At 55.7% G+C, this 6,640-nt stretch overlaps 1 long non-coding RNA gene across 1 annotated transcript; it reads right to left on the bottom strand.

The window, feature by feature from the left end:
• Nucleotides 1-1,993: 1,993 nt before the first annotated feature.
• LOC108299903 lies at nucleotides 1,994-5,829 on the bottom strand. Its single transcript, XR_005199088.1, has 3 exons — nucleotides 5,797-5,829; nucleotides 2,983-3,198; nucleotides 1,994-2,103 (listed from the first exon to the last, which is right to left on the bottom strand). It is a non-coding gene; the product is annotated as an uncharacterized LOC108299903 (long non-coding RNA).
• Between the last annotated feature and the right edge of the window lie 811 nt (nucleotides 5,830-6,640).

The raw sequence follows: 6,640 nt of genomic DNA, 5'->3' as shown, positions 1-6,640 counted from the left end.
GCTGTTCTCCTTGGCTGGGGTCCTTCAAGGCTGAGCAAAAATGCTACCTTTCCTCTGGCTGCGTTTCCTGACTCTTCAGGTGGAATTAATTACCACCTGTGTCCCCACTGTATCTGTAAACACCTCTAACACGGTTTCTCCTCCTTTCTATTAATGCCGTGTTATTGTCTCACTCCCCATCACGGCTCTGTGTCTAGACAATGGGGATTGCCTCTTATTCATGGAACATTTTGGCCTGCACACAGTAGGCACATAATAAATGCTTGTTAGGTTGAGTAGATAATTGCCATTCGCACCACGCACGCATAGTCCATTGTCTTTTAAAACTCTAAAAACTATTACAAAAATAATCCCTACAGGTTTTTAAATGTTCGTAACGATGCCTAAGGATAAATAAAAAGCAAAGTCCCTCACACAGTCTAATTCCCAATGTGAGCCGAGGAAGAGCTGGCAGTGTTTTTTCCAGGCCAGTGGTTCTCAAAGCGGGTCCTCCTCCTGGCCGCATCAGCATGTGTCAGGAATGCAGATTCCTACTGAACCCCATGCCCAGGGCCCAGGAGTCGAGGCGCTCACAAGCCTCCAGGTGAGAGCACTGGCTTCCAGCCTGAGAACCAGTTCTATTTGTGCAGAAGCTCCCAGGCCTGAGGCCTTCCTCAGAGCCCCAGCCTCAGTTTTGGACCAAAACTCCAAAGTCAGCCCATTTCCTGGTCTTTTGCCTCTCTCAGCCTCAGCGGGTGGCAGAGAGAGCCAGTGTGGGCATCGGCGCCCTGGCCTGGTATCCCAGGTGGCTCTGGCTGGACCACTGACTTGCTGAATGGCGACTTACTTCTCTCCTCTCAGAAAGGTGGGTGTTCTCTGAATGTTCTCCAAAAAAAGATGTGAGCAAAAAATATTTGTTCTTGGAGCTCTCTGAGGGCTTATGCTCTGGATAAAGAGAATTCTATGGAGAGATGCTACTAGTTTCCAGATTTTCCAGGAAAAAGGTGAGGCCCCAGAGTGGTAGGAAAGACCTCCCTCCTCCCCTGCCCTTTCCAGTGCAGAACAAATCATCCACTTGGTTGCTGCGTGTGTATGGATCAAGGCAAGAAAAGACTCTACTGCATAAATCCCTCTGGAAAGAGCTGAGTGTAATGAACATTTGCTAAGCACCTACTCTGTGCTGGACGCTGTTCCAGATGCTGGGGATACCGCAGAGAAGAAAACAGACAAAAATAGTCACCCTGATGGAGTTTACATTATAGTCAGGAGAAACAGACAATAAACCAAAACAGAGCTAAAATATGTAGTGCTGGGGACCAAGGGCCATGAAGGGGAATGAGGCAGCGGCTCTGGGTGCTCAGGGCCAGGAGGCCAGGTGCGAAGTGCTGAGTCGTGAGGCTCCTGCTGTGAAACGGACAGAGGGACCTGCCAAGGGCTCTTCACAGGAACCAGGACGAGGCCACTCAGCCCTTTAGGAGCTTCCAGTGTGTTTGGAGAAGAGGCCAGAGTCAGAGGGCATGGAGGGCTTCTTCCAGCACAGGAGGTCATTTCTGAGCGGACTTCGGGCGATGCAGGGAAGGCGGGAGGCCTGGGCTGGAAGGCTCAGAGCAGGCTTCCGAGAGGAGGTGGCATCTGGGCTGGGCCTTGAGGGATGAGTGGTCACAACTGCACGGGAGGGAGAGGCCACTCCAGGTACAATGTGTGCCAAGGGTGGCAGCGGCTGCTCCCCCTTGGAGGAGGGCATGGCCACCCAGCCCCTGGGCTGAGCTCAGGAGGCACTGCCAGGGTTGGGCCCTTATGAACGGCACCCTACGTAACCCTGCACCTCACTTCCATGTGCCTTGTAAAGGCTGGTGATGACAGCCTCTACCCTCAGCAGCATGTTGACATCATTCCTCTGTTCCCTGCAAGGGCCCTGGCCCCTCCCACTGCCACCGCCCGCTCCCCTCTGTACCCTCCTAGTCTTAGACAACAAAGAACTATTTCAGACAAAAATCAAAAGAGAACGTTTTCACTGGGGGAGTGGACTACAGGAAGGCAAGGATATCCATTTCTCTCTTCTTCAAGGAGGCCCTGAAACTGTCATTCCACAAGCCCAAGGTCAACTCGGGTCCCAGGTAGCCCCTGAGCGGGTGGGGAAAGCCGGTACAAATGAGGGATCTGGCGGTCCAGAAAGGGGTTAAGAAGCCTCCTGTGCCTCAGTGTCTCTTCTTGGGGCTGTGTTGTGGACCTGGGTGGAACCAGGGCTAGGCTTGCCGGAGAGACGCCCAGTGGCGGGTGTTTTGCCTCCACCCTGCAGCTCACTGCAGGACTGCGGGCGTGTCTGGGCCGCAGGGCCCCAGGGTGAAATACGGCCCTGGGGGGAAGGCTTGCAGGCACTGTGCCTGATGAAGGTGGCCGGCCATTACATACCCATCCTGATGGGCTTTAAGCTCCCAGTGGAGACGTTTCTGCTGCAATTGCCAAATAATAATAATATCGTGGTGGCACCTCCTCCAGTCATTTCTTTACTTATTCCCCGTAAATGAAAAGGCAGGATGGTTCCCAGAAGGGCTGCAGCTAGAATCTCATTTCTGTCTGATATCTGAGAGCCTGGGATGAAGAGAGAGCACTGCAGCCCCCTCGGGCCCCCCCCCCGCCCACCTCCTCCGTGACAACCAGGCCCCTCTCTGGTCCTCAGTCTCAGACTGTTCCTCACTCTCTCCTTCTCCCACCATCCCATGGCTGTGACTCTGGCTGAGTCCCCTTGTCTTCAAGGTTCCCCGACTGCCTCTCTTCGCCCTGCCGCCTCCTCCCCTCCCTTCTCTGTCTGTCCCCTCCTCCCTTCGCCTGTCCTTTTCAATGATCCCCGGGTCTCCTGCACAATACCCCTTCCCAACCCTCCTCTCCCCTTTCTCCCGACCCTTGCTTCTCTCCCACCTTCCAGCTTCTTTCCATTTTGCAGATGAGCGAAGAGACCCAGAGAGACAAAGGAACTTGCCCAAGGCCACAGAGCCCATCCACCTGGGCTTTCTAGCTCTAGAAACCAACTGGTGACGGTGGTATTGCAGGGGCTTGGTGTGCCACAGCTGCTGTCCATCTGCTCTGTGAGGTGAGGGGCTGGACAGTGGTCTCTCTAGCCAGGCTGTCTGTATTGTAGTCCCCTGATGTGTCCCCTGGGAAGCCGCAGGTCTGGCTAGACCAGCCCCTTGCCCTGTGGCCCAGCAGCGTCGGCATCACCTGGGGACCGGGTAGAAATGCAGAACCTTTGAGTCAGCTTCAGTATTTTAAGGACACCCCCCCACCCCCACCAGGAAATTCATAGGCACATGAGAGTTCATGCTAGAGTCTTTTCTTCAGGGTGAGGAGTCCGTATTCTGCTGGTCTTGCCTACAGGAGACCATGGGAGGAGAGGGGCATTGGTCTCCTGGGCCCCATAGGGAAGGCTGCTCCTAGCCCTGTGGCTGGTGTCCTGGGGCTGGAAGGGACAGCTGTCTTCCCATTCAAACCCTTTATTTGACAGGAAGAAACAAGACCTGTGAGGGAAAGGACCTCCTCCTCCTTAGGGGAGGCCCACAGATCCGGGGCTTGGCCTGGCCACCCACCCAAGGGCAAGGAGGGCAAGGTGAGCAAGAAGCAGGTGCCTCACTAGTGGCATACGCCAGGACGTAAGTGGCTCAGGCCAAGAATCCTGGAGTCACCCTCGCCTCACCTCTTTCACACTGTGTGGCAGCATAGTGATGGCCATAGGTTCTTTGATCTCCCCCCACTGAGAGATGATGGGGTCTAATTCCTCTCCCCTTGATCAGGGTTAGCCTTGGCAACTCACTTGACCAATAGAAGGCAGCGGAAGTGACATTCTGGGATTTCCGAGGCTAGATGGTAAGAAGCCCTGGAGCTTCTGCCTTGGCTTCCTGAGATGCTTGCTCTTGGAGCCCAGGAGCCCAGAAGAAACCCACACGAGGAAGGGCTGAGGCCTCGGGTGGATGGGCCAGGCCCAGCCGCGGTGCAGCCATCAGCTCGCGCCCAGCAGCTGTACAGGACCCACCCTGCAAGTGGCTTCCCAGGCCACCCTGTGACATCATGTGGGGCAGAGAGGAGCCTTCCCCACTGAGCCCTGTCCGAATTTTGCAGATTCATTAGCAAAATAAATGCCTGTGGTCGTTTTAAGCCACCAAGAACCGGGGGTGGTTTGTTGTATAGCAATACATCCGGAATCCAATCTGTCGGCAAATCTCGTCAGCTCTGCCATCTAAATATATCCACAATCCGGCCGCTGTCATCTTTTGCTTGGAGATGACAATGGCTTTCTCGAAGCGTCCCCGGCGCCTGCCCTTTGCCCCTGCTGTCTGTTCTGTTAAAACCAGAGTCAGGTCACACCTTTCTGCTCAAACCCTCTATAGGCTCCTCTTCCACTCAGAGTGGAAGCCAAAGTCCTTTCCAGGGCCCAGAAAGCCCTGTGTGTTGGACACCACTTCCCTCCCCGTGCCCACCTCCCTCTCGCTCACTGTCCCCTTCCACTCCAGCCCTGATCTGCCTATTAGTCTGGGACCATCCTGGCCAGGCCTTTGCACCACTGCTGAGTGGAAGGCAGCTGCCCATAGATGCCCCCAAGGTTCCCGCCCTCTCTTCACTTCCATCTCCGGTCACATCTGTCCAGAGGGATTTTTCTGCCCACGCCATAGAAAGCGGTATTCCTGTTCATTCCAACCCCCACCCCCCATTCTGTTTATTTTTCTCTGTGGCGCTTAGCACGAATGTCATTCTATGTTTATTTTGTTTAATGTATTTCTCCCCTCACTAGAATGTAGACTCCTTCAGAGGAGGGATTTTTGCAGGTTTGCTTTACTACTCAGCAGGTACTTGTGGGATGGAGGAATGAATGAAGCTGGCTTGGGCTGGCCAGGTGCCCTGCAGGGCTGGGGCTCCACAGGCTGGCTCTCCCAGCCTTCTCCTGCAGACCAGGCTTCCCAGAGCTCAGGCTGGAGCAGGTGAGGAGGGAGCACGGTGTCTCACACAGTGGGCTCTCGGCCTACACTGCTCAGCGGGTCCTTCAGCCTCCTCTCTGCCGGGAGTCTCCCTATGGAGCTGCCAGCTCACACCTGCCCCTGCCACTGCCCCTGCCCCTGTGGCCAAAATAGCTTTCTCCTGTCTCCGCTGCTTGCTGAAAGAGGCACGGATCTCAGTATCACCCTCCTGCCACCTGCCCTGCAGGGTCTGCGGAGATGGCCATCTGGGAGCCCACCAAGGCCTCGAGGGGAGCGGTGAGAGCCAGCATCTGAGTGCAGTGGCAGGGCTCCCTGCTGCCCGCGCCAGACAAGGTCCAGAACGTGCTTCTCCCACTCAGCTCAGCATCCGGAGCTCTCCCATCCTGCTTCCGCCAGGGCAGCACTTTCTCAATTCCCACGCCTTTTACAGTGGCTGCCCCGTGGGGCTAATTCTCTCACCTCCAGATGGGCCCATTAACACTTCAACAGGCCTCGCCTGGAGCCACAGCCCCTAGCCCTCTTCCCAAACAGCTCCACCCACATTCCGTCGCTGTCAGCGCCCCAGCTGCGGAGGCTGGACCAGCTTCAGCTACTTTTATTTAGGCTTTAGAAGGAGGACCTTGGCCGCCAGCAGATGAGGTCTGCAGGGCACTAGAGGTAAACTTCTGCCCTGAGTCTCCAAAAATAATTTTCTGTTTGGCTCCAAAACACGGTTCTGCTCTTCATCTGCCTGCAGGAGGCCTTGGGAGGGACCAGATCCCGAAGCTGCGCAGTGAAAACATGATGCAGGGGATGCTGAAAGCAGCCTAGCCTCCGGTCGCCTCCCCTCCCCTCCCCTCCCCTCCCTCACCTCCCTGGGTGCTGAAAGCAGCCCAGCCTCCGGTCCCCTCCCCTCCCCTCCCTCACCTCCCTGGGTGGAGAGGTTGGCATTGCCTCCCAGGTGGATGCAAAGTACCAGTCTCATCAAATCTAGGATACCAGTGATTTTTAAAGGAATCATTATTTTACCATGAAGGGGGAAAATGCTGCTGATTAAACTAGGATATGCCACCAATTGTTAGACAGATTCCAATTTCAGGGATATTAAAGTGTGAAAACAAATGTGTTTTTAGGACAGATGAAATGCAGCCTAGGTGGAGCAGCCCCCTCGTCTCAAAGCCAGCACTCTCTAGCTCACACTTTCCCTGGAGAAGAAATGAAAAGTGTGCTTCGGATCCAAAGGCTTTCAGCTCCCACTTCTGCCAGGGCTGTGTGTGAGAGAGTAAACTGGGGTGATGGGGACATCCACAGAGGACTGAGGTAAGAGGGGATCCTGTCAGCTGCCACCCACAGAGCCTGCTGAGTGACAGTCACAAGCCCCCGCCGCGGTCTTGTCAGCCCAGAGCACATCTGACTCAGCCCCTGTCCCACTGCTCTGAGTCACGGAGGACTGCAGTCAGAAAGGGTGTCCTCACTGCTTCGTCCATGACTCAGCACCCCTGTGTTCAGAGGTGACTTCGGGCCCCAGGAGAGGCGGGAGAGAGGGTGCTGGAGGGAGCCTCACCCTTGGGCTTCCCTCGACGGAATCTGAAGCTGGCAGGGTGGAGCCGTCCACACCAGCGTAAGGCCGTGGATGAAGTGGGAGGGATGTACGGGGAAGCAGGGCGCAGCAGGACTTGAGAGAGGAGCCTCCACTGCAGCAGGAGGGGTGCGAG

This window comes from Cebus imitator, unplaced genomic scaffold (genome assembly GCF_001604975.1).
Source record: "Cebus imitator isolate Cc_AM_T3 unplaced genomic scaffold, Cebus_imitator-1.0 Scaffold24, whole genome shotgun sequence".
Lineage (NCBI taxonomy): Eukaryota > Metazoa > Chordata > Mammalia > Primates > Cebidae > Cebus > Cebus imitator.
Note: the sequence above shows the minus strand (reverse complement) of the source record. Positions and strands in the feature narration are given on the sequence as shown.